This window comes from Alosa alosa, chromosome 20, assembly GCF_017589495.1.
Source record: "Alosa alosa isolate M-15738 ecotype Scorff River chromosome 20, AALO_Geno_1.1, whole genome shotgun sequence".
Classification (NCBI taxonomy): Eukaryota; Metazoa; Chordata; class Actinopteri; order Clupeiformes; family Clupeidae; genus Alosa; species Alosa alosa.
Genome location: NC_063208.1, coordinates 11,239,717 through 11,267,396, shown reverse-complemented (window position 1 = coordinate 11,267,396; position 27,680 = coordinate 11,239,717). Strand labels below are relative to the sequence as shown.

The window sequence follows — 27,680 nt, the reverse complement described above, 5'->3', positions numbered from 1 at the left end:
CACACACACACCCACTCACATAAACATGTACACGCACACATGCACACAATTCAAGAATTTCTCAGAATTATGAACAGGCAAGATGGGGGTGGGGTTGTATAAAATGAATTTTACATGTGAAATCTATGAACTAATCATGTTTTGGTACTGAGAATTGAGTGTGGATAATGCAATTTAGTAAGACAGTTAGAATCATATAGGCCTTTCAGCGTGATTTATTTGGATATAGCTGGACTGGGCGGCGGTCATATTTTGTACCGCTCTGCGGTACATCTAGTTACATTCTTGTTATGTACATTTTAAATTATTGTATTATAATAAATCCAAAAAGAATGTTTTGACTAAGAAGGTACTTACTTGACTGAGTCTTTATTGAATCAGATGGAAATGTTTTGACAGTCACAGTCATGGTTATCATTGCAACAATCCTGCATTAGAATCTTGTTTCAATTCATATAACCTAAATCTACTCATGGCTTATTTTGTATGACTAAATTTGTCCATATTCCCTCAAAACTAGAAGACATCATTTGAGGGGTCATGTTTTAAAAAAATGTCTCCAGGGGAGCATACCCCCAAATCACCAGAATCTTGTTTCAATCCAGATAACCTAAATTTATTGATGGCTTATTTTATAAATGTGTCCATATTATTCCCTCAAAACTAACTAGAAGAAATCATTTGAGGGGTCATTTTTTTTTTTAATTCTCTGGGATGAACATACCTCCAAACCCCCCTAGAATTGCTTTTTGACACTGTATAATTTAAGTACAGACTACACAGACTGTATAGTGATTACACAGAGAAAGAAATTCACATATTAAGACCCACACCATCCAAAACGTCAGCTACACCTCCGATTTGCCTCCCACCTCGAAAAAGCACCCACAATCTTATTGAGGCTTTACAAGCCTGGAATTAGCATCAGACAGGCAGTACTTGTTTTTAAGCAGAAAGCCTTCCTCAATATAAAGCTAGCTTTATGTCGAGGACTAATCAGTGTTAAATGTTATGTGCCACTTCTGGCACTTTAGTCGCCTGCCATGTATGCTGTGCCATTCGCACACCTTGAATTCTTACATAACATCACTTACATAACCCTTGCTGTGCCATTCGTACACCTTGAATTCTTACATAACATCACTATACATAACCCTTGGCAGTATACTGCAGTAGTAATACACAACACACTAGGCTATCCTGGAAAATTAAACACTTATACCATTAGCATCCCATCCACCCTGTCTTCCTATACCTTTATTGGCTTCAATAGATTTAGGTGTCAGTATAGGGAATAGAATGTGAATAGAGATGTTCGAGGATGATGCGAACAAGGGAAGTATTTATACAAGCTAAAGACACTGAACTCCTTTAAAAATATTTGGCCATTGTTTTGATTAAAAAAAAAAGTCTTAAGGAACTTGCCAATGTCATGTAGGGGGATCTTCAGGACTATCTGATGATTTAAATACCAACCTGTGCTTTACTTACTGGACACAAGTAGATTGGATAAACACAAATCGCCTACATGTGTAAACAGAAACAAGTACATGAAAAACAACAGATGAAAAACACTCATTTGCTTAAAGCTAACACATTTGCCTTTGCGAGGTAATGCAAAGCTCAACAATATTAATTCCCACCTAAAGAGAATGACCATGACTCTGTGAGGGCTCCATATAATGCACTGTGAGTCTGTGACTAAGTTCAAGTTTCACAAATAAATGTCATCCGTCTATGACACATTGCATCACACCAGCCTGTTGCATCCTTGCCATCAAAATCAATCTTTCCCATCCGGACACAGTCCTCTCCCTTAGGATATACATTCCATTTCCCTTTCCAGTCATCAGGTTGCATTCTTGTCCAGAATCTGGAGAGATCAAAGAAAAGGTCAAGAAGAAAACTGAGTCCATCCAACCATCTATAGCTGCTTCTCCTAATCCTAATCTGCTAAACTGAAAATGTACAGTCAAAAGAATAGGCTACTTAATAGTGATGTTAATGCCCTTAAAGGGGTGGTTCAGGATTTTGGACATAGGACCTCATTTCCAAGTAAGCAAGTGTGATATTTATCAGTGGAGACCGTTTTCAACACGTTTCATCCAGTCCTTCTAATTGCAGAGTTCACAGGTGCTAGGCTAGCGCAAGTCAACGGTATGTGCTAGCCTGCCACTAAAGACAGTCTTACCCACTCCAAAGTACACCCGAGGCAAATAAATTATAACGCCAGACTATCGATGTAAATGTCTGTATTGACAGTGTTATTTCTAACGTTATTCTATCCTTGCATTTCAACGACCGCATTACATTTTGAGGGACTAGTTTCTTAGCAGCGGCGGAATTATACTTGCTCCGGTTAGTAGTACTGCGCCGAAAAGTAAACAGTAAAGCACACTCCAATGGGGATACCTAGTAGTAGCCTTGGTAATATCAGTCCGCCGCTGAGTTGCAAAATGACTACTAACAACTTTAGGGACCAAAGTATAACTATTGCAACGCGATGCAAGGGTAGTTGTATTTCTTACACTATTCTATCAACACAGACATTTACATCGATTGTCTGGAATTTGCCTCAGGTGTACTTTGGAGTGGGTAAGACTGTCTTTAGTGGCAGGCTAGCACATACCGCTGACTTGCGCTAGCCTAGCACCTCTTAACTCTGCAATTAGAAGGACTGGATGAACGTGCTGAAAACGGTCTCCACTGATAAATATCACACTTGCTTACTTGGAAATAAGGTCTTATGTCCAAAATCCTGAACTACCCCTTTAATATATTGATGGGCGTGTAATTCTAATATCTGTATAGCCTATAATATGAGGTTAAATGAAACATCATACTGTTGGTTTGTATTGAGAGGAGTGTTGTCCACCCATTGCCATTTTCCTTCTTTCTATATGTCATTGAGACCAATCCAGAACTTGTCCTCAGCATGTTGCATTTTTTGTTTAATTTCCCCCATCAAAAATATCTTTGAAACAGAGGAAATAATTTAATTTGAGCTGTGTTAAGGGAGATAATGCTTTTGATGATAGACCAGTCCAATCAATCAATCAATCAATCAATCGATCAATCTTTTTTTTTTTTTTTTTTTTTCAAAAAAGAGAAAATGCAACTTGTGAAATGCTATAGACATGAACACTATAATTCATCAACACAAATAATATCATCTGAACTCGGTGAGTTTTTTACCTTCACTCTTGTCAAATTGGCCAAGAGATCATTTTGCTAGTCATCTGTATAATCATAGCCTATACTGAACATCTGATGCATTAATTTTCTCCATACTTTTGTTATTGTGGAATATTCAATTGCTTTCATAGTATTCCCAATAATTAAAAAGTTAAGCAGTAACAGTGTTAAAAACTGTATAAGGAAACACAACAAACCTGCTCATCTTCATTGTCTATAATTACCAGATGGCTCCTCATACGGGTACATTCTTCTAGACTCTGACTCCAGTTAAGAGCCCTTTTAGAGAAGAAGTAGCACTGCTTACCATGTGGCTCCCAGTCATGCTCACATTTACCAGACTGATGTTCAGTTGAAGAGTCTAGACAATAATATGGTCATCAGGTAATGATTACTAATAATAGTATTGATGAAAGTAAGACTTCAATCTGGCCTCATGTGAAAGCCATGAGACTAAAATGATTTGGATTACACAATTTGAACAGTATGTCGGATACTGTCTGTTTGTCATTCTGTCTGCTGTTTGGCATATTTTCTGAAAGTACCTTGTTTTATCAGCTGTATCAGACAGATAGAAGACATAAAGATACCTTTAAATTAACATTTAAACACATTAACTAGTGTTGTGGAGGTTGTTGATATCAAGAGCTAATACGTTTCAAAAGACTAATCATTTCATTCAAAACCTTTTAAAGGTACAGTCAGTGAAAGTGTGCGATTTCAAGCCCATACCATTTTTTGTCACCTTCAACAATCATCTCCTCACAACCACTTGCTGAGTACACTAAAAAAAACTGTAGGCAGCCCAGACTCTTAAAACCGGAAACAAAGAAAGTGGGGGCAGCCTGTCCTCCAAACAAAAACCACCATGTATGGAGTTTCTCTGGGAATACTGAAGAGAGGGTTACCTCTTTGGTGTGTTTCGTTTGGTCCTTTCTTTGGTTAAAATATAATGTATGTTGTTTTGGACTAAAGCATCTGCTAATAAATTTAAATATAAACATAAACAAACATGACTTTGTGCACAATTGCTGACTGCACCTTTAAAGAAAAAGTTATCACATCACTCAATATCCTACAGAATAACATTTACACAACATTTTACAGACACATGGAAAGATGTGATTGATGTGAAAGATGCTCTTACCAACAACGCGAGCAGTGATGACCACGGTTAGAAGGAGGAGGCCAGAAATAAGCACTGGCAAGACCAACTTGACATTTGACCTGGTACCATGGTAACAGCAAAGCTCTTCTGTTTAACAGAAGACCCAAATGATCCCTATATGAATTTTACCTAAAAGGCTAACTTTGCAAAAGCAAACACAAAATCATTTACACTGTAAAGAAAAGAGTAGACTATTCCATAGCTTATTGTAGTCCATCTGGAACCAACTGATTGTGCTCTTTGAGCTATAAGCAGGTGATGTATTCCCTAATATTGAAATAAGATGTAGTAGGTGATCAAAATGATTGATTAAAATAATTGTTATATGGTATGGAATTGTGGCATTTAACTATGTTTCTCCCAACAAACACAATGTAATAACTTATTAACATGCCCTTAATCAATCATTTCTACTGCAGTCGTACAGTAGATTTCCCAGTGCTGTGTAGTTCTCTGGTTCCCCACTGAAGAGAAGCTCACCTGCTGTCTGTAGCTCTTCATTAGTCTGGTGCTGGTGTGTTCTGGAAGAGGCAAAATTGTGGTGCATGTTCACTCAGGTTTATTCACAGCTTTGATCGAATCAGGGATGCAGCTGTTGACCACTTGAGCCTTCTTCCTCTTTTTTGCCTGTCATGTGACAAACATTTCCTGCAGTTTCTGCAAAATCAGCACATTTGAGAGGGATTTATACTATATCAATGGATATTTACACTTTCCAACAATGTGTTTTTTAATTAAGGGAATTAAAATAATCTGTGTGTTCTCAGCTATGTTTAGAAGCATCTGTGGCACACAATGTTTTAGTCAGGACCAAATGTGAAAGATCTACATTAATAGGCTACTACACTGAAACAATTTGGTTGAAAGTGAAAAGTTGTGGCGATATTCAAGTCTTCATTTCAATCTCACAAAAGGGTCCATAGCGATAAGAGATTAGATTACATGAACTTTATTGTCCCAGAAGGGAAATTTGTCTTGGTCATACAGTGCTACATACAGCTGCTTATCCTACAAAACACACAGATGAGAGAAGAGAAAAGCAAAAAGAATAAAGAAAAGAGTATAGACCCTTTCAAGAGAGTTCCATTATCAGCATCATAGTTGGCCCCACAAGGCTTCTGTTTTAACATTCCATATATGTTATCTTAAAGGAGCGATTTGTAGGATTGTTACCGAACGTTCTGCAGGCCAAAATCAAAACACTGGTGAACGTTCTCAAGACTACCAGACGCGAGCCTCTTCTGGGTTGCCAGATGTAATGAAGACTTAGCTAACGTTAGTTGACCTGCAGCTGCTTTAACGTTTCTCCAACCATGACCCAGCTACACATTACGGAAACAGTGAAAACAAAAAATACCTCTCTAACCAACGTAACATATTTATCTGAAGTTAGCGATGCAGATGAAGTTTAGCCTAGGCTACCTGTTGTGGAGAAATATGGCCAGCTCTGCGTCAGACTTGATATTCTTCGTTTGACGAAGACGTCACCATCTCAGGAAGCTCCTCCGATGTCCACTTAATTTGTTTCTTGTTTAAATTTTGGAAATTTGCCTGCCTCTCGTAGGCGTTCATGACTACAACTGACAGCTGTTGACAGTTGGCCTTTGCTAATTTGGCAACCCAAATAGGAGGTCGCGCTAGCCCATTATTAATACGCTATTCTAGAATGAATCGTTCAAAACGTAAACGACAATTCCAAGACATTCTGCCCCGTAACTCATTTTTTTTCATGGGTTTTACGGGTTAGAGTAATGTTGTCAAATAAGCCATTACTTCAATTCATCGTGTTTCCTTACTCTCTGACAACATATGGTGATCATTTTTGGAATGGTTACAGTTTATTTTCCATTATTTCCTACATACTGGACCTTTAAAGGTGCGATTTGTAGGATTGTTACCGAACGTTCTGTTGGCCAAAATCAAAACACTGGTGAACGTTCTCAAGACTACAGACGCGAGCCTCTTCTGGGTTGCCAGATGTAATGAAGACTTAGCTAACGTTAGTTGACCTGCAGCTGCTTTAACGTTTCTCCAACCATGACCCAGCTACACATTACGGAAACAGTGAAAACAAAAAATACCTCTCTAATCAACGTAACATAGCTGAAGTTAGCGATGCAGATGAAGTTTAGCATAGGCTACCTGTTGTGGAGAAATATGGCCAGCTCTGCGTCAGACTTGATATTCTTCGTTTGACGAAGACGTCACCATCTCAGGAAGCTCCTCCGATGTCCACTTAATTTGTTTCTTGTTTTAATTTGGGAAATTTGCCTGCCTCTTATATGCGTTCATGACTACAACTGACAGCTGTTGACAGTTGGCCTTTGCTAATTTGGCAACCCAACCCAACCCAACCCATAGGAGGACGTGCTAGCCCATTATTAATACGCTATTCTAGAATTAATTGTTCAAAACATAAATGAAAATTCCAAGAGATTCCGCCCCGTAACTGATTTTTTTTCATGGGTTTTACGGGGTTTCACGGGTTAGAGTAATGTTGTCAAATAAGCCATTACTTCAATTCATCGTGTTTCCTCACTCTCTGACAACATATGGTGATCATTTTTGGAATGGTTACAGTTTATTTTCCATTATTTCCTACATACTGGACCTTTAATGCAGAGGAAGTAGATTGGGAACCAAATATAACGTTCAAGCATTGTTTTTGTTTTTATTGTTGAAAGGGTCTATTGTCGAAAGGGTCTATAAGGGAATGGGAAGACTGTATGTGAGAGGGAGTCAGGTGTGATTTTTACATGGCCCCTTCACAGAACTTTTCTTAGGGCCCCAAGGAGATTAGGGCTGGCACTGTCTCTGTCAGACACCCGATGTTCTGAGACATCTGCAGGGCAGGCTGAGCATTGCTGCAAGTCCAACAGCATCATGTGATTCCTCTCCAAGCCACTAGATGGTGGTGCACAGCAGGCTATGCTGACACGCATCCTCACTGTCAGAGGAGCCCAGCACTCAACACGCAGCCTCACCCTCACCTGATGAACAGGAGAGGAGTAGAAAGAGCAATACCAGTGAAGAGCTGCGATAGAGCTGCAGCAGTGGCTCAGAGGCCAAGACCCAGCTGGACATTGGGCAAAGCAGTTATAGTCAGTGCATTTCATACACAAGACAACTCAATGGGCTTTTCGAAAAACTGAAAATAGCAGACAACGATAAAAGCATGAGGGACAGAATAAGAATAAAATGATTTAAAAAGGTGATTAAAATATACATTAACAGACATCATTAAAGCTGTTTGGTTTGGTTCGGTTCTGATAAAGGGTTTGGTTAACAAATGTTGTTCCTGAGATCTTTCCTGAGGTTTTCATAAGAATCCTCGCTGCTAGGTAGGCTATGGGGACACATCAAAACGAAAATCAATAGTTCTGTGTCATCCTTGTGGTGCTACATGCATGCAAGTTTCGTGCAGCCCGGTCTTTTAGTGTCAGTGCTGTTTCAGTGTTAGTTACGCCCCCTGCTGGAAGTCGTAAGTCAATGAACCTTTTCCAGACCCACTCTCAGTTACAATTGAGAAGGTCTGCATGCTAAACAGGCTAGTCAAGGCTTTCAAAAAGCATGTGAATATAGTGCTTCCAAGTGTTTGGGAAACAGCAGACACAACTACTTTTAAAACATAAAAGCTCAGCTCAGCTCAGCTCAGTTCTATTAATCTGTACTTTAGAGAAATGTAGAGCTCTCTCTTTGTGCCTCGATGACTAAAGCTACAATGCAAATGACCCAAAACAACAAAATGAAGGCTAATAGAGAGATCTGTACAACATTGTACTTTTTCTCTGCTCAAAGAAAGTTTCTAGACAGGGTCTGGATCAAGAGTCTATTCATTGATGTTGAGGGGAGGTAGCTTCTCGCCTGTAGTAACTTATTTTTAGCAGTTCGGTTGTCAAAACAGACATTTTTAAAACAATTAACATTACAGTACGTATGCCTAAACAGAAGCACTCATGTTCAAAATGACACAGTTTGTTTGGCTAACACTTACAAAGCATAAAAGCAATTATTTCTTTCAAACAACATAACCTCTGGTCAAATCAGTGTCAATCATTACACAATGGACAACAAAATGTAAACATACTGTAGTTTTCAATGTGGTTCAACGCTTTTTGTTTGTGATGTCTGTGCTATTTGTTTTTACAAGGCAAAAAAGTATATTACAGCATGAATTGTATTCTTTCCTAAGATCTGTCATTAACATATAAGACCTCCAATAAGAACCTAGAGAAGTCCATACATTCAAGTACAATTCACTTGTCAATATTCATTGACATAGACTTACAGTAAGCACCTGGACTAGTCAGCTTTTGTAGGCATACTGACTAGTGTGCAATGGCATGAGAATGCCTACAGAACAGAGGTGGCAACATCATGATGTTGTGAATCCCAGTTTCACTAAGAGCATCTTAACAATAGAACAACTGTAATTAAGTTAACCAGACTACAATGTAATATCTATCAACAGATCAGTAGAGATAGAGATGTTAATTGTGGTAATGGATATTGACCATGAGACTATGAGAAGTAGATAGATAGATAGATAGATAGATAGATAGATACTTTATTGATCCCCAAGGGGAAATTCAAGTAAATTGTATTGTAAATTCTCTATGATTATAAGCAAGCTTCAGTTATATAAATAAATGTGAACTTTCTCTCACAGGCTGTATCCACCCAGCCTGCTGCACTATTGCCATTAAAGGTCCTCGCTCCCATCTGTGCACAGTCCTCTCCATTAGGATGTTCATTATTTACCCCGTTCCAGTTATCAGGATCATTATATATCCAAAATCTGTGGAGAAACAGCAACACAGAAATCAGGAATGAGCACCTAAAGTTGCTCCTACTCATTTAAATCATCATTACTTCCAAACTGAAACCGCCACAGATTAGTAATTCATTTGTGCAAGAAAATTATTCAACAATATACAAACAAAAAATATTTAATAAGAGCTGTTTTTAGGAAGATTGTTCTTTTGCACAGTAGGCTACCTATGATAGATTATCTGCATCTGTTATAATTAAACATAATTCATGCGAAACACAATTCATTACAAAACAAATAACACACATCAGCCAAACTGAAGCGGTAGCCAGTAGAGCCTCACACATTCATGTCTAAAAACACATACTGAATAAGGTAGGAGAGAAACAAGTCCACCTCATGAGGCATTTATTTTCTCCATTCTTGTTTAGGCTATTATTCTTATTCTATTGCTTTTGTACTTTCCTTTGTATGGAACTAGCAAACAAATGTGTCTGATTTAAAAAAAAAGATAGAATAGCTTTAGATTGTTTTAGCAAACCTGCTCTCCTTCATCATTTATGATTGCCAGATGGCTCTTCATACGGATACATTCTTGTTGACCCTGAATCCAGTTTAGATACTTATCAGAGAAGAAGTAACAATGTCTGCCATGTCCTTCCTAATCACTGTTACCAGTGTTTCCCATACATTGATTTATTTGTGGCGGCCCACCACAATATCAACATTGACCACAACACAATGATTTTCCTGGTTGTACTAAATTGTGCTTAAATCTGGTTAGAATCATAACCGCGCTGCACCAATTTGTTAAAAACTGTTGCATTCGAGTTAATTCTGCAAACCTACCACCACAAATAAAATTAAATTCTGTGGGAAACACTGCTGTTACATTTACCAGACCGACATCCAGCTAAAGAACAAATCAAGCGAGAGAGAGACAAAAAAATGCGGAAAAAGGACTGCTAGAATTTCATCCTAGATTAGGTTCACAATGTCTATACTCTCTGCTAGTGTTTTATAAAACTGTCAATCTAATCAAATCTACAGGTGCATCCAAAAAAACCAAATATCATGGAAAAGATTTTTCATGTCATTTATTTCAAAAAGTGAAACTGTATAATCTAGATTGATTACACATAAAGTGAAATATTTCATGTATTTTTTGTTCTAATCTTGATGATTACGGTTTACAGCTCATGGAAATCAAAAATCCAGAATTTCAAAATATTAGAATTTTTAATAAAGAAATGTCGACCTCAGCCTAAAGCTCAGCTAATTTAATCGGCAATGGTTCCCTGAGCTTCTAAGTCAGGTCAGGGCAATGGATTTATTCATAATATTTTATTTTTTTCAGATGCAGAGAGGGGAGGGGAAGTCTGCAAACAAGAGCTGAACAAATGTTTTTGGGCTGTGTTCATTGACAGTATGAAGACCCTTATTGCTTCTATTTAATTTGGTGCTTTGAATTGTATGCTGTTTGTCCTTATTGAATGGTCCTCATCCGTATTAGCCTAAATTGTGATTTTACCTGCAACAATGTGTAGTGGGGTTGAATCGTTCGCCCTGGACTTCCCAGGTTGTAAAGTCATTCTGCCAAATTAATTGCAAATCCCTGCTATTAACAGCTGCTACCCAACACATATAAAATACTTGGAAGCACTGATGAGGTGACTGAGCTTGTAACTGCCTCCCCCCTGTCTCCCTCAAGTAAGCCCCCACTTAACTATATTTGTTTTCTTAGTCTTTTCATGGAGTTAGGACCCCACCTCATGCATTGAGCTAAAGAATATTTTATTACTTTATTACTTTGCTTAACCCTTGTTAGTCTTTCAGTTTTTTCCTTTTTCCCTTTAACCCATTCCTCCTCTCCCCTTTCATTATCAATAAATTGTTTCCTTCCAATGGAATTCCATGTCTGCTGCATAGTGCATTTGGACTCGTGTGGGTCATATAGTGTGTTTCATCAAGAGTTTACCTTGGTCTTCCTTAACGTCATTCCAACCTGTAGAATTTGACATTACGCCTGCTGTTTGACACTCTTTCTTGAAATATCCTGTTCTATGAGCAGTATCAGAAAAAAAGAACATTGTATGAGTTCCAGCTAAGAACATTGTATGGTTACAGCAAAGCTTTGTTTTGTAGAATACAAAGAATGTCTGTGCTGAGACTTTTATTATAGTTTTTCAAAAGAAAACACCAAAATACATTTGGATTTGTGAGGGAAATTCTAGTTTCTAGAGCCTACATTCTTGAACAGCACTGAGCTTCACATTCTGTAATCAAAAATGCTGATGTGGTACATGAAAATGTAGCTAAAAATGTGGAGAATGCAATGCAATGAAGCATTTTGGATGATATATTGTCACAAGCTGGCAGAATAGGCAACAGGCCGATGTACGTTTTATTTGGAGACTGTTTTGCGAGACAGAGACTGAGTTTGCTGCTGATATTCTAGGGATAGGCTACAACATATAGCCAATGTACGAATTTAGCCTTTTAATATATTTGCTGCATTGGATCAGTCTTTCTAGAACAGGCAAGGGCTTTCTAGCCTCACGTCAGCAGCGCTGCATCACCCATATAGCCTACATTAAAACAACCAGCGGATGGTGGGCGGGTGCGGTTTTGAAAATTGGTCAAAAAACTTTTGTGCTGATGGATGATACGTTTTGCTATGCAGTTATGGTTGAAATAATAGCCCATCAGCGCATCTCTAGTGTGTGTGCCTCTCTCTCGCTCAGAGGGGAGGGAGAGGCTGAGGGTCGATCCAGCATGGATTCTAAACTCTGTGGTGGATAGGATCTACAATTAGGTGTTAACAATACTACTACGCTAGGTCGAAGTACTCCCAAGTGCTATTGCGCCACACATTGTAGTTCTCCTGTTTATTCGCTTGGAAAATCGCCACGTTTCATGATGCGTGGCCGTAGACATTTCTATCAACTACTGTATTTAAGTCGGGAAAACTACTACTGTATTTAAGTCGGGAAAACGTGGATGTTTTTGATTACTTCTACGGCTAGTTACGGCAAAGCCCACTAGCATAGCAACATGCTAACAGGTAAAATAAACTAACGTTAGCTATCCCTCCCTTGCTGAAGTTACGGTAAAATAACGTAGAGTAATTTAGCAGTTTAGCGTTACAGGCTCAGCAACTCATACTGACAAAAATGTATCTTTGCCTTTATTGTTTTGTGATTAACGTTAGCATCTCATATCCTCAGTGGCAGCCATCATTGTAACGTTAATTTACGATAACATCAGCCAGCTCGCTGTATTCTGTCAACGTGTGGTGTGAATTGATAACAAAATCGTAGTAGGGTATTAGTTAACTTGTACATCATGAATTCATTTTGATTAACTCTTAATATCACGTTTTGAAATCGCTACATTGCTCTAAAGTTGTCAGTGGTAGCTTGGTCTAAGATGACATTGAAATTTCTCATCGGTGGCCATTTCACGATCCAGCGTTCATGTTCGGTTAGCTTGCCTTATTTCCCCTTCTTGTCAGGCTATTATCAAAACGTTAAATCCAGTTACAGTGTCCGGTGTTTGGCATAACAATGCCAATATTAGTGTAGTTTGTCACTGAAGACCCATTTCAAATCGCACAATAGTACTACAGCATTGTACAATAACTGTACTTTTGTTGATTACAACAAGTAGTGTTGGTTTGCATTATTGTATTATCTTGTAAGATATATAGGTACTAATGAAAAGTTTACCTTTCTATTTTGGCAGTTCGGTGCCAAGGAGGTCCATGGGCTCTAACCTGGGACTAGAGGTCCAGGTGAAGTGGTTTGGCTGGGGTGTGGTGATATTGAACCCATTGAGACTATACTGTACAGGAGCCTGACGTTGTCATACTCAAATTCTAGTCAGAATATGAGTCTGATACTGCTCCATTGGGACGTAATTATGGGGCGTGCTTCAACCAATACAGGGGGGGAATGCCTCTGCACTCAATTGGATAGACCTAACCAATCAGAGCAACAAAATAGCTTACCGTGAGGTGTAGGAAGAAAACACACGAACCATCCTTCTGCTCCTATATCCCTCCGTTTTAAAATAATTCTGTTGAACAGTGATATGCTACAAACATGTTAAACAGCTGGGAAAGGCTGTCGCAAATCCCTCGAACAGGTGGTCAATCAGAGATTTCAAACGAACGAGGGAACATGTCGCAATGCAACAGCGCTGATCTGTTTCGACCTCACTCTGACCGTCACTACGGTCTAAAAAAGGAATGATCACCTTCGTTCTGCCTATCACCGAGACCATATGTCAACAAAGTCATGCCCATGACCTCCGGAAGCAGAACGACTCGAGCTTGTAAATAGCGGAGATTGCTCCCGGTGAAGCACCCGATTTGGTTCCCCCGGAATTCCTGTTTCCTTTACGCCACTGTTTTGAAGTTCTTGCGTTGTTGCTAGGTTACCGTGCGTATTCACAGTGCTGTATTGCGTTTTCCGTGTTTTCAGCTACGGTAACCGACTAGAGCTTCCATGTAAAGACCTAGAGGGGAAACATGAATTGCATGGGGAACCAAATCGGGTGCTTCACCGGTTCAGTCTCTCACCTTGATCGCCTCATCTGAGACCTGTGATACGTGAGTACTTACTTTCACTGCTTTCTTGCTTGACTGTGTTTGTTAGTCTGCATGTGGCAGTAACTTGTGTTTTTTTCAGGAAACTTCGTTTAACTTGTTGACGCCTTTCCTGAGTTCACCCCATACCGCACGGTGGAGGGGCTAGTGTGAGCCTGCTGCCTGTGTTAGCGCACTGCTGCGGGCCGCCGTTTCAGTGTTATTTTCCCTTTGTGTGTGCCAGGTTTCCGGGTTGTTATTTGTTAACTACTGTGTACCTTATCTGGCTGTTCGCGGCTAGCTGGGCTTGGTGTGAGCCTGCTGGGTGCGTTCGCGCACTGGCGTGGGCCACCGTTATTATTTCTGTTTACTGCTCTGGCAGCCGGAACCTGTGTGGGCCTGATCAGCGCGTATCTGCTCGGCCGCTTAGGCGCTAATGTTACTGTGTGCTTCTTGTTAGCTTTGTTGTTGTATGCTAGGCTACTTGCAAAAGGTAAGTTTAGCTGTTTGTGTCTGCTAGGTGCAGTCTTGCACGAGGTGCGGGCTGCTGTGTGTCTTTTCTCCAGTTGTCCACCGGTGTACGTCGGCGCGTGCGTTCGCGCACTGGTGGCCGCCTTCTTTGTGTATCTGTTGTGTACCCCGTCGCTGCTGTCCGCTGCTAGCTGGGCCAGTGTGAGCCTGCTAAGCGTGTCTGCACGCTGCTTCAGGCCACCCGTGTACTGTATTACACCACTGCTGTATCTCTTTACGGGCTGCTGCTTGCAGACCCAGTGCTTAATGCGGCCAAGGTAAGTGCCTTATTGTATTGTATTGTGTTGTATTGCATTGTGTTTTTCTGTGGTAGGCTATGGCGGCACACTACTGCAGAGTCTGTAGGGCCACGATGGCCCCCAATGACGGGCATAGAGAGTGTCCCGCTTGCCTTGGGGCCGCCCACCTCCTGGAGGATGTCGACAGCCCCTGCAGCGCAGCCTGTGACCTTCCTAGGGAGGAACGGCTCCGCCGGGCTGACCAGGCATGTAGCCACTTGCGTGGACGGGACAGGCGGCGCTCACCCGACCGACCATCCCACTCTCATAGGCATGGCCGTAAGCATACGCACAAGCATAAACGGCAACATGAGTCCCCTTCCAGGCATGATCAGGTGGAGGTCCCTGGACCTGCTAAGCGCTCGGCTCCAGCTGCCGTGAGCGAGGGTAATGGCACGGAGTCTCTTCAGATTCTCTCAGCTCTCCAGGCTCTGGCTAGGAGGATGGACAGGCTGGAGGGTCTCCAGGGCACGTCATTCCCTTCTCTGCCCCCTGGCCAGGAAGGTCTCTCCCCATCCAGGCCTGAGAGCCATGGTGCGGATGTTGATCTGGGTGATGTGGATGTGCTGTCGCTCCATGCCCCTCGTTCTACGATCGATGACGTAAGCGGGGACGGCCTCCTGGATGAGCTACATTCAGACATGGTGGAGCCAACTGATGAATCCACTGTGCCAGGGGAGGTCCCCGTCGGCTCCTTGATGTCACGGGTGTTGAGTGCCTCCAAGATCCTGGGTCTTCAGGCCCCTATGCCAGACATGGCTTCCCTTGGGGGCGTCTGGGAAGGCGTCTCGCACAGCAGCCCACCACCCTGTATATCCGTGGCAGTGGATTACACGAAGGTGCTGCGGACGGCATGGGGTAAGTCGCTACAGCGCCCCCAATTCAATCCAGGTTGCCGTCAGCTGGCAAAGGCTGCCTATCCGGCCGACTCAGGGCTAGGGGATATGCCACCGGTCGAGCAGTCCATCGTCGCCTGGACTTCCCTGGGGCCTGCCAATGCATCTCCCAATCCACGCTGCCCGCGTAAGGAGTGTGCCAAGACGGACAGTCTCATCAGTCACTGCTTTGACGCATCAGCACGGGCAGCCCGTATGGGCAACGTCCTGGCTATCACTCTGGCGGCTCTGCGAAAAACGATGAGCCCGGAGGACCATGATGCAAGAGCCCTGGTGGATGCCGCACTGTCAGCCCACTCCCAGCTGACGCGTGATGTGGGGAGTGCTATGGCCTCTGCGGTGCTGTGCCGTAGACAGGTGTGGCTTGCCCAAACCTCTCTCCCTGATGCCATCAGGACAGACCTGTTAGGTCTCCCCGTGGTGCCTGGGCATGTGTACCATCCAGACTCGGTGCTGGACAGAGTGGAACAGGCTGGCGCTTCTAGAGAAACTGGTCAGCGTGTGTGCCACAGGCGGGCTCCGGTTCCCCACAGGGCAGCATCAGGTAAGTATGGGCGGTGGCAGCCCGCCCGAACACCACAGGTAAGTATCAACTATGCTGCCCCACGGGACCGGTGCTTTCGTGCACCAGACCAGAGCTCAGCCCCAACTCCCTGGCCCAGAGGACAGCAAAAGACCTCGGCGGGCGCAGGCAGAGGTGCAGGCCACGGTGGCGGTCCTGCCTAGGGATCCGGGGCTGCCCGTCGATTGCCCTTCCCAGCTGTCCAGGACCTCCTGGGAAGGGATTGTGCCAGACTCTTGGGTTGTGGCTACGGTGACTCACGGTTACCGCCTACAGTTTCGACGGCGGCCCCCTACGTTTTCAGGGGTCAAGATGACGTCTGTGAAAGACCCCCTTTTAAATTCCGTGCTTGTCAAGTAGGTCCAGGAGTTGCTTCTGAAAGGGGCCATCTCAGAAGTACCGCTGCACGCACGGCACACTGGGTTTTATTCCAAATATTTTATTGTGCCCAAAAAAGACGGAGGTTACCGGCCGGTCCTCGACCTCAGGCCCTTGAACCAGTACCTCAAGGTGCTGCCATTCAAAATGGTCCACGTTGGAATAGTGATTCGTTCCATCCAGGAAGGGGAGTGGTTTACGTCTCTGGATCTAAAAGACACGTACTTCCACGTCCCTATCTGCCCAGCACACAGGTCCTTCCTCTGCTTTGCCTTCCAAGGCAGGCTGTTCCAGTTTCAGGTCCTCCCATTTGGCCTTTCACTGGCCCCCAGAATTTTTATTTTACGTGGTGGCAGCCGCTTAGCCCCCCTGCAGGTCCAGGGCCAAAGATCCTACCGCACCTGGACGACTGGCTAATTTGTGCCCCATCTCAGGTGCAGGTGGTGCACGACACCAACACGGTTCTGACCCATATCCAGGCCCTGGGTTTCACGGTCAACTGGAAAAAGAGCAACTTGCAGCCCCGCCAGCAGGCGGATTTCCTTGGTGTCCTCCTCGCGTCTCTCACTCCACGGAGGGCAGACAGCTTGACCGAGGCTCTGACAGGCTTTCGGCTGGGCAGACTGGTCACCGCCCACAAAGTCCAGAGGCTGGTACTGCCATTGGGCCTGCTGAAGGCACGCCCCCTGCAGTGTTGGTTCAATGCCTTTCAGTTCTACCCGAGAGACGACAGGCATGTGAAGTTGCGGGTGTCTCCTGCTTGCATCCGAGCCCTGCGTCCTTGGAGGGACAGGAGGTTCTTACTCCAGGGTGTTCCACTGGGGGGCCTTCCTCACAAGAGGCAAGTCATCTCGACAGACGCTTCTCTGACAGGCTGGGGAGCTGTCTGGGAAGGGCTGTCAGCGAGGGGCGTGTGGCCTCCCTCCTGGACGTCAGAGCACATCAACGTCCTCGAGCTGAAGGCCATCCATCTCGCCCTGCAGAGGTTCCTGCCAGGGTTGCGAGGCCAACATGTTCTGGTGAGGTCAGACAGCACCTCAGCGGTGTATCATGTCAATCACCAAGGCGGTGCCTCCAGGTGGCGCGAGGAGTTGCTGTCATGGGCATGGCCGCGTCTGGCTTCAGTGAGGGCAGTACACGTTCCAAGCGTGGACAGGGCGGCCGACATTCTCTCCAGGCCCGGGCCACTCCCGGGGGAATGGAGATTGAACCCAGAGGTGGTCAGCCAGGTCTGGGCTCAGTATGGGACTGCACAAGTGGACCTGTTTGCGTCGGCAGAAACGACTCACTGCCCAGAGTGGTACTCTCTCGTGGGACAGGGAGGCAGTTTGGGCCTGGATGCTCTGTCACAAGACTGGTCGACAGGCTTGTTGTACGCTTTTCCTCCATCCCCTCTTGTACCTCAGGTCCTGCGGAGGATCAGGGAGGGCCAACACACAGTTCTGCTGGTTGCTCCACGGTGGCCGGCGAGGCCTTGGTTCCGAGGCCTTGGTTCCCAGACCTTCTCCGGCTCCTGCGGGGTCGGCCATGGCAGTTACCCTGCCGGGCAGATCTTCTGTCACAAGCAGATGGGCAGATCTGGCATCCGAACCCAGGTGCCCTGCGCCTGTGGGTTTGGCCCCTGCAGAGTCCGTCATTGAACAGCTAGCTGAGTCTGTGCAGGAGACAACGCCAGGGCTCCTTCTACTAGAGCTTGCTATGCACTCAGGTGGAGGATCTTTTCGGATTGGTGTGCCAGCTTGGGTCTTGAGCCAGCGGTTTGCCCTGTGCCACAAGTTTTGCGCTTCTTGCAGTTCTATTTGGATCAAGGCAAGGCGGTCAGTACTGTGAAGGTTTATGCCTCGGCCATTTCAACCTTTCACCAGGGTGCGGATAACAGGCCCTTGGGTAGGCATCCACTGATTGGTCAGTTTTTAAAAGGGGCCCGCCGGTTGCGTCCAGTTCGCACTTTGCGGGCACCGAGCTGGGATTTGCCCTTCAGTCTCTTACTGAAGGCCCGTATGAGCCCATTTTAGATGCAGATCTGCGATCTTTGTCTCTGAAAACTAGCTTTCTCCTGGCTCTTTGTTTGCCAGGCGTCGGGAGCTGTCGCCCTCTCCGGCCAGCGAAGACTGCCTGAGGTGGCAGGCAGGGGGCACTGGCGTGTCACTTTGGCCTAATCCAGCCTTCCTGCCTAAGGTTCTATCAACCAGGTTCTGGAGCTGACCCAATTCCAGCCGTCTGCTGCCTCACAGGCAGAGCGCGACAAGTTGCTCACTCTGTGCCCAGTCAGGGCTTTGAGAGCTTATCTGGCCCGTGCGCGGTCGTTGAGGAGGGAACACACTCAACTTTTTGTCTGTTATGGGGCGCGAAGCAGGGACTACCGCTTTCAAACAGCGGCTGTCGCGTTGGCTGGTTGAGGTTATTTCCCATGCCTACCAGGCTCTGGGAATGCCGGTCCCTTCGGTACAAGGGCTCACTCCACCAGGTGTATGGCTACGCCTTGGGCTGCCCTTAAGGGGGGCACCAGCAAGCGATATCTGTGCAGCGGCTTCATGGGCGGCGCCTTTACCAGGTTTTATAGGGTGGACGCCACTTTCGCCCAGCTCGGTTGGCGACGCTGCCCTCATGTCCGTGACCGGCGAGGTTTTAATGGTTAGCTTAGAGCTCCTCGCGACTTTTTTTTGAGTATGTGTCATGCCTTTTTTGACCGTGAAGTGACGGTCAGAGTGAGGTCGAAACAGATCGTAAGTTACGCATGTAACTATGGATCTGTGAGACCGAGGGATGACCGCCACTATCCTTGTCGCCGGACCATCCTGAGACGCTCAAGGTAGGAGACTGAACCGAGCAATCTCCGCTATTTACAAGCTCGAAGTCGTTCTGCTTCCGGAGGTCATGGGCATGACTTTGTTGACATATGGTCTCGGTGATAGGCAGAACGAAGGTGATCATTCCTTTTTTAGACCGTAGTGACGGTCAGAGTGAGGTCGAAACAGATCCATAGTTACATGCGTAACTTACGTTTTCCCTTGATGAAAGTGAAACCACCAGTTTTCCCACATCTCAACTTTGGCCAAAGTTTTCAGAAATAATCGTTTTCAGTGATACAAACTCATTAAATAATATGAATTTTCCATATGGGGTCTTAAAAGCCATGTATCCTTCTAGCCACAGCGTTTTTGTTTCAAACATAAGCCTAATCTAAGCGTGCTCAGATGACGTGATAGACCAAGCGCTGTTGCTCACCTGTCCATCATCGTAAAGCCTGATTTGATTGGTCCGCCTGATTTAGGGTGAGCATACTTGCTCCACAATGGAGCAATGCCAGACCAAACTTCCCGTGGGGCGGGACTAAGTTCGGAATGGCACCCAGGCTAACTATACAGTACATTTCACTTTATGTCTATTGACGGACTGTTACACCTACCCTTTACTTATGCCAAACCCATTTCTGTTATTTAAATATCAGAAAGCAAACTTACTGTTGATGGCACTGAACTTGCACTTGGAAATGTTTATGGAACTTTTCTGAACTGCGAATTACATTAAAACTCATGCCAAACCAATTTGCCTGTGCTTTCAAAAACATTTATACAAATCCGTCAGCTTCAGTCAGTAGGTTGAATTGAAGACCCAGATGCAGAAGTAAAGGTGATTTTTTTTTTACTTGTATATCTTGAGCATTACAGGTAACCACTGAATTTTTGAAACTAAAATAACAAAAACTAATATGTACTAAGCTAGTACATAGTCAATACATATTAGATCACTTTAAAGACACAGATGCAAATGCTGTAAATAAAGGTGAACAAAGTCCATGAAATCAGAAGCTGCCACTGCTCAATGACTTCTGCCCCATCTGGTAGGATTTCAAAATGTTCCAGATCTGAAAACAGAAATATTGGTATATGTCACATCCTTGAACTTACTGTAAACTATGAACAAGTGCTCACAAATTAAGCTAAAAAAAATATTTTTTATGTGGCAATCATAGACTGTGGAGGCAATATACTGTATGACAACAACGAAGTAAGATTTGTAGACTCACTCCCAATATTTATAATGAACGCGTATTCAACTATTGCACATGCCCTGTTTATGCGGGCAATAAGCAAAAACAAATGTGGTGTATTTAAAGTAATGTAGAAAAAATATTTATTGTATTTTTGTGTTTTCAGTGAAACAGTGTAAGCTCATATCTACACCCTATTGAGGTAGTTATTAACAGTTAAGCCAAGGTCCAGTCAAACAGTAGCCAGCCACTGGTGCCATATTGTTTAATTATGCAATCTGTATCCAACCAAAACCTGTTGATTTGAAGGCATAATACAACTACTTTACGTGTGTGACTTATCAAAAGATGCTAATGATAAATTATTTTGATAGTTATTGCACAGATGTGCCCTGGACTGCTGAAAATAAAAGGCCACTCTAAATGTCTGAAATGCATTCATGTTTGTTCAGTATATGGTAACTGGAATATACAACCAGTAGGTTGCTCCAATTAAATGTATGAAAAATGTCAAAGTACCATGGAATCAGTGCTGAAGTGATGTTTCTGAGTGTCGACTGCACAGACGAGAATTGAAGTTAGGAGTCCAGAGCCCTCTCCAGCACCCAGCCTGTCTGGATTACCTACAGGGAAACTTTGCATAGACAAGAAGTGTTCGTTCAAATTTGTGTTTAACAAATAAATGGCATTAATAAGAGTTTCAAACGTCAGTTATAACTATCACTTGTTATTACAGCTCCATGTTCAAAGTATACGGTCAATGGTTCATAGCGGTTCACAATTTTGCCTCAGCTAATGACAACAAGCCTTTTAATGCTTCCGGGCTGAAGTTTTTATCTTAAACGTGACAACCCAAAGACTGTATAAATTGTCAAAGGACTAAGCATTCCCACAGAGCCAGATTTACAAAAGGTTTTTTTTTGACGAGAACATGCTTTGTTGCCCCAGTATGTTTGTGAACTAACGTTAACTTTAGAGCTGTCTGTTCATTGACTCACACCTGGCTAGTATGACCAACGTTAAGCTAACTCATAACGGAAGCACAATGGTTTTCACTAACGTTAACTTTATTCAAGTTAACTAAATGTATGTGTGTGCTTCTGCCATTCGGTCATCATTTTCAACATTAATTTATTTGAGGCGATATGACGCTAACGTAGCCTAACGTTAGTGCCCACTCGATGCTTAATAATGCTAACATCTAGTGCTACGTGAAATAGTAGTGGAATGAATGTCACTTACCTGAAAAAACTGGAACGAAGTCTTCTGAAAGTGTCGGTTAGTAGGCTTCAATTAATAGCTTAGCAAACCATTTTATGTCAGCTTTTTGAATAAAGATGTTCAGAAAGGATGTGGTAACTTTGTGTATAATCATGGCTGAGACGTCAAAGTTTCAGGGTTTCCACTTTCCTCTCAGCTGGCAACGTCTGCTGCTGTATGCCTTGACGTCAGCCGTCAATCAAGCCGACCATGCCCTTAATTATTCATATATTTTATATCTAAATGTGATCTAAACTAATGAAAATGAAATAATAAAAAATCACCCCCCTCACAGTTGTCAGGCACTGGGAAACTACCGAAAAGTACAATAAGTCCATGGGACCAGGTTTAAAAACATGTATTTACGCTGTGAAAACGGACATTTTAACATGGGAGTCTATGGACATTTGCTCGCTTTTGGGACCAGTCCCTAGCGGATTTTCGATGTATTGCAGTTTTCCAACTTCCGGGTAGGCTTCATAGAGCTGGTAAGTCCCGCCCATCCGCTAAACCCCCAGTGGACCTCTAGATTGAAAAATCGTCAATGCAAGTGAATGTGAGAAAATAATTATGACCGCCCCAAGCAGCAAAGCGTGTAATATAGGTTTAGTCAGATTTTTTTTTTTTTTTTCGCATGCCCAAATTTCTGTCAATGATTCCCGACACTGAAAGACCGGGTACACGAAACTTGGTGGGCATGTAACCCCACATGGATAGCATGGAACCATCGTTTTCGCTTTTGATCTGTAGCCCCCCCCGCTGGACTGGACCCCGAAGGAGGGTAGGGCAGACACAGTTTTCTGTGAATATCTCGAAAACCGTAGGGTTTAGGAGGACCATCTTTTTTTTTGTATGTTGATCTCAAGGGCCATGTCAACCCATTCCATAACCACTCATTTCATGTATAGCGCCACCTAGTTAAACACAAAAAAAGTAAAATGAGGTGTTGTAATCGCAGGTATCTGTGACCTAACATAGTCAAAACTGCACGAAATTGGAAGTGTAGGATCATTATGACACCCTCTGTATGCACGCCAAGTTTTGTGGAATTCCGTTCATGGGGGCCACACAATAAATTAATTTATGTTACTATACACCAACTGGCCTGTAGGTGGCCGGAGACAGTTTTCTGTGAATATCTCGAGAATCGTAGGGCCTAGGAGGTCCACCTTTTTTATGTATGTTGGTCTTAAGGGGCATGTTAACCCATCCCATTACCAATTATTTCATGTATAGCGCCACCTAGTTAAAAATTAAAAAAGCAAAAATTAGGTGTTTTCATCACAATATCTCTGGCTGACAAGGTCAAAACTGCACGAAATTAAAAGTGTAGGATCATTATGACACTCTCCGAATGCATGCCAAGTTTTGTGTACTTTCGTTCATGGGGGCCTTACAATAAATAATTTATGTGTACATTTAGTGACGATACACCAACAAGGATTCCTGGACACTGAAAGACCGGGTACACAAAACTTGGTGGGCATGTACCCCCACATGGATAGCATGGAACCGTCATTTTTTAGTTTTGATCTGTAGCCCCCCTGCTGGACTGGACCCCCCGAAAGGAGGGTAGGGCAGACACAGTTCTCTGTGAATATCTTGAGAACTGTAGGGCCTAGGATGACCAATTTTTTCCGTATGTTTGCCTCCAGGGGTCATGTTAACCCATTCCATGTGCATAAACAGATACACACGCATACACATACATTTACAGTAATCATACGTATGACACATACTCACACAGTAGACATATGTAAGCATGCATGCACATGCACAAACACACATACGCAGGCAAACACACAAGCACGCACATACACACACACACACACACCCACACACATAAACATAAACTTGTACAACGCACATGCACACAATTCAAGAATTTTTCCCGTCATCTACTTCCTGAATTTTTGGTCATTGATACCGGGACACCAAACCACCGGGGTACATGAAATTTGGTGGGTATGTAGCCCCACTAGACTTTACGGAAAAATTTAATTTCGTCCCCGGGACCATCAACACCCCGTGCTGGGCCCCGAACCGCAAAAAAAACAGTTTTTCCTAAATACCTACCTGAACCTGGCACTGAGGATGAAGAATCTTTTATGGTATGTTGGTCTCAAGGGCCCACATCAACCTGGCTCATAATCACTCATTTGTGATTTGCACCCCTACCCCCCCCGGTAAAAAATGAAAATGCAATATTATTCTGCTTTAATCGCCCCTATCTTCAGTTAAGATGTTCAGAACTGCACCAAATTTTATGTGTATGATTGACCTGGCATTCTCTGGGGTATGCCAAGTTTCTCAGTAGAATTTCATCCATGGGGGGGTCTAAAAAATTAGGTTATGTGTACATTTAGTGACTTTTTTCACTCATTGGCCTGTAAATGGCGGTGCACACATATACACATGCACACACACAGGCACCCACATACTATCGGTATTAGAACGGCCGATACATAATTACAGATTCAGTAGGATTAAAAGAAAGCCAAAATAAATATTCATCATCATCATCATGGCTGCATTTTCAGTATTGGCGATAAGTAGTCGCTTGTCCACTAGATGGCGATCGTTGCAGTGAGACATAATTTTGTTGGAAGTTAAAAGTGGGTTGGAAAAACAATGGACGCTTCCTACAAGGACTGTAATTTACCGCAGCGAACATCTAATAAGGATAGGACGATGTTCACATGAAGTGTAATTCCCATTTCTTCTTGAAGCGAAATAAATCTGAGGATGTTTATCGGACATGCTTGGTTTTACTGCAGGCAATGTTAATCTTGTAATATCAATAAAGACCTAGGTAATGTTACCAAGTAGCGTTGGTTGAGTGATGGAGGCCCATTTGATTGATTGCATTTTGTAGAAAACTATAAATGCGGTTATACCAAGCAAATTGATAGCAGCACTGTTTGTATCTTTCGACTGTCATTTATTGCACGCGCTACAAAATCATTCTGTGCAATGGAAGATTTACCAACGTTACACCGCTCTGATACAGTTTTGCCTATACATGCGTGAGACTGAGACGCCTGTTTATTTTGTTTTAAGTGCGTGCAGGGTGTGAGAGGGGAATCGATGTGCTTTGATTCCAGCTTGGTAGTTGTATTCTGTGAAATTAAAAGCACGCGTGTGAAGTATCCAAACAATGACACCTTCATTATGGCTGCTTTAGCAACACACCTTAAGCTACTGTGTAGTGGGTCCCATTTAGAAGTGGCTACTTCATTCAAGGCTTCCTTGACTCATGGAGCTGCGTGAATGTTATTACAAACTTTGCTTTTACCTATATGGCAGTTTAAGTCCGGCTTTGATACTGTAAGGCGTAGCCATTGGTTTCAAAGGAGATTTTATTTGTGTCGCCAGCATAGCCTTTTGACAATTTATGTTGTAAATAGGCCTACCTTATAATCCTACTTGTAGCTTAGGGAAGCTAACAGCTTTCTATTAGGATCTAGTTTGTTAGTTACCGTTTTGTCATAACTCCCTGATGCATTTTTGCATTTAGAATAGCCAGAGCGTGTATATCTCAATCGGAAAATGAAACAATATCGGGTGCCTATGGACTAGGCTGGGTGAACCCAGCCTGATCTGCACATTGAGCTTGGTCTGATGAAAGCCAGACTAGCCATGGACCTCAGTTACACAATGCAAGGGAACATGAATCAGCCTATATTTGCACAAACAATAACGGACAATAGCTCTTCAACTTTGGCCCGTTAAAATGTGTATGAACAGTCTAGCGACGCATTTCATCAAGGCCCATTTGGACATGTCAGTTATTTGCACCACTGGTTAGATGTAAAACAGCATTTCGTTTCAGACTACTGTTACTTAATTTGTGCATTAACAATAACGTTTCAGACTACTGTTACTTAATTTGTGCATTGACAATAAAGTATTACATGAACTAAATATGACTAAAATCTTATGTAGAAGAAGAAACATCCATCCATCCAAAAATGACCTTTGTTTTTGATAGCTGTTGAAAACGGCATGGAACTGACAGAGATGTTTTTGTTTATAAATACATAATAAATAAATAAATAAATAACATCATGCTGATACCTTTTGCTTTTCCCAAATACAATGTAGCCTACAGGTGTAAGTGACCTTTCATCAATCCAGTTGCAATGGATGAACTGTGATGAACTGCCCTACTTGTGATTGTTTAGAGATTTTAAAGGTTTTATAACAATGCTACATCTTCTTTGGCTATTCTACAATCTATTCACCTTTTCAGCACCAGTAGGCTACTTTCTGTGCAGCCGCTACACACACACTCAGGCATGCCAAACAAGCATACACAAAAAAGTTTCAAGAGTGGGGGGATGGAGTAAAATATGGAGACAAATTGAAGTGTGATTTATTTTCGCGGAACGGATGTCCAGGACTGAGCGGCGGTCATATTTTGTACCGCTATGCGGTACATCTAGTTATTTTCTGGTCCCGTTTGAATTGTGCCATGAATGTGAACATATGTTGTCTGTGAATTTTTAATTTAATTTTTCATGTTACGAGTTTGACAGTATATTATATGATTCTTCGCTATCAGTTGTGGAAAAGACATAACGAAAAGACTACATGTCGCCTGTGGCGGAGCTAGCTCTAATCGCTAACATTAACTGAGATGCTAGTTTTTGTAACGGCAGGAATGAACTCACATGGTTACAAAAATATTCGAAACATGTCTAGCTTCACTCAACACATTAACACTATGATACAGTGTGATTGTAAAGTTGTATGGTTCACTGTGTTCAAAGTCGATCTTAATAACCCTCTACATCTCGACCAACTGATGGTTGTTATGGGAAACTAGTTCGCTGTCGTCTAGCGGAAAGTTGTAGTCCACAAAGTGCTCTCACACAAAGTTTAACCGCATCAAACTTCTACCCGCTCAATTGTAGCAATCTTTACACGAAAATTGATGTTAAAAATTCACAGACAACATATGTTCACATTCATGGCAAAATTCAAACGGGACCAGAAAATAATTATTTTCAGACATTCACTTGCATTAACGATTTTTCAATCTAGAGGTCCAGCGGGGATAGCGGAAAGGGCGGGACTTACCAGCTCTATTGTTCAGATTAGAATGTTGCCGCTTGGTCCAGCCGCGCACCAGAGCGTTTGAGTGCACGTACCGACACGGGAGAGGGATGACTCAACTCGTGAAAGCCAAAACTGGTACTGCAATCACTTTCAAATTACTGTAGAGCGGTGTTTCCCCTCCTCCTCCAAGGTTGCCAACCCGGATGCCGAAACACTACAGACTATGTGATTAGTAGATAGGTGGAGGGTGGCGCATCGGGCCAAAACACAACATGACATGACAAAACATCAACATCAGTTGAGGGCTGCAACTTTACTTTTTAAATGGCAATATCCTGGCCGGACTACAGTTGTCAGTGATATAAGTATTTGAAATTAACATGATTTCTTAATGTCTAGTGACATATCAGGGCCATTTTATGATTAATTGAAATACATTTCTTACATATGGTTCCTTTAAGGTAAGAACATATATTACTACTGACATTGGGTGGCGTGTTCCTTTAACATTACCATTTTGACAGGTTAATGGGGTCAGATAGAGTTTGAAAATTCCCCACCTCCAAAGTGGGGAATGACAGGAAAAGTTTGAGCCACTGCACTAGATTCTGACTGCATAATACAATGAGTGATGCATCGAAATTACAAAAACGAATGAATGTATGAGAATTGGCCCAATCAGCTAAACAAATCTGCTTTATGTCTAAGCCATGAAAAAATGCCCAAGACATCTCCATACCACGTGTAGATAGCAAATGTACGCCTTTATAGGTGGTTTTAATAGCTTAAACAATCCAGTGTGAAAGACATTGTTTTGTAGCCTAGAAATCTACAAATTACATTTGCTGCCAGGGCTAGTCTAGCAACTCTCCGTTGGCTTGTGAGCTCGAAAAATTAAACTTCTATCAGGCCAGTCAAATCGTGTATAGAGTTGTTAGGTGGGCTTAACATAATGATTGATGGCAGAGTTGCAACGTTTTGGCTTGAATTCCCTGGTA

General features: G+C 43.0%; 1 protein-coding gene and 2 long non-coding RNA genes across 3 annotated transcripts in view; all 3 read right to left on the bottom strand.

Annotated features, from left to right (window-relative positions):
* Positions 1–27,680, bottom strand: part of LOC125285803 (serine protease 27-like) — a 48,989-nt gene that overhangs the window by 9,702 nt on the left and 11,607 nt on the right. The window lies entirely within an intron of this gene.
* On the bottom strand, positions 352–4,981 carry LOC125285805. The gene is made up of 5 exons (XR_007192070.1): positions 4,844–4,981; positions 4,343–4,450; positions 3,393–3,556; positions 2,844–2,974; positions 352–1,873 (listed from the first exon to the last, which is right to left on the bottom strand). It is a non-coding gene; the product is annotated as an uncharacterized LOC125285805 (long non-coding RNA).
* LOC125285804 lies at positions 20,066–21,802 on the bottom strand. Its single transcript, XR_007192069.1, has 3 exons — positions 21,604–21,802; positions 20,881–20,995; positions 20,066–20,235 (listed from the first exon to the last, which is right to left on the bottom strand). It is a non-coding gene; the product is annotated as an uncharacterized LOC125285804 (long non-coding RNA).